The sequence below is a fragment of the Mus caroli genome, chromosome 7 (genome assembly GCF_900094665.2).
Source record: "Mus caroli chromosome 7, CAROLI_EIJ_v1.1, whole genome shotgun sequence".
NCBI classification, from domain to species: Eukaryota; Metazoa; Chordata; class Mammalia; order Rodentia; family Muridae; genus Mus; species Mus caroli.
The window spans coordinates 52,138,403-52,139,031 of NC_034576.1; positions in this window are offsets into that span (position 1 = coordinate 52,138,403).

The window sequence follows — 629 nt, forward strand, 5'->3', positions numbered from 1 at the left end:
GCTCCCTAAGCATTGCCATTCAGAGCACAAAGAGGCTAAGAGCTGGATCACACTGTTGCAGGATCCAAAACAAAGCCAGAAGAAGGGATTGCTTTTTCCAGTCATGGTTGGGGATGATGCAGTGGCCTGGAGCAGTGGCCATCTGCAGAAGAAAAGCAATCTGTCTGGATTCTAAGTATAACAGGCAAAGCCAGCTGCAAACGGCTGCCAGGGTGCTGGTTGAAGAAGCAGGACTCAGGTGAGCTCTGGGCACATAAGCTGTTGAGCTGCTGTTAAAGGAAGCTGGCTGTGGGTGCAGGCTGCTACCTGGGAAGAGGATGTTAACAGTCTTGTTAGCTGTCTTGTTCTGGGCCATGGGTTTGGCTTCCTACACTGGAGGGCCCTTAATGTCAGCTGCCTCGTTCCTCCAGCTATCCCCACTGGGAACCTGCTCTTTACTTACCATGTGTCCAGCACCATGTGGAGTTGGCATTGAAAATAGACTTCCGCATTTAATCACAAGCCAGCCCAGTGATGTCTACAGACCATGGACAGTGGTCCCAAATTAATTGGTACACATAACCAACAGCGCAAGAGGCGGACAGCTGAGAGTGACATTTTTTTTCTTTTTATTTTTTTTTTGATTTTTA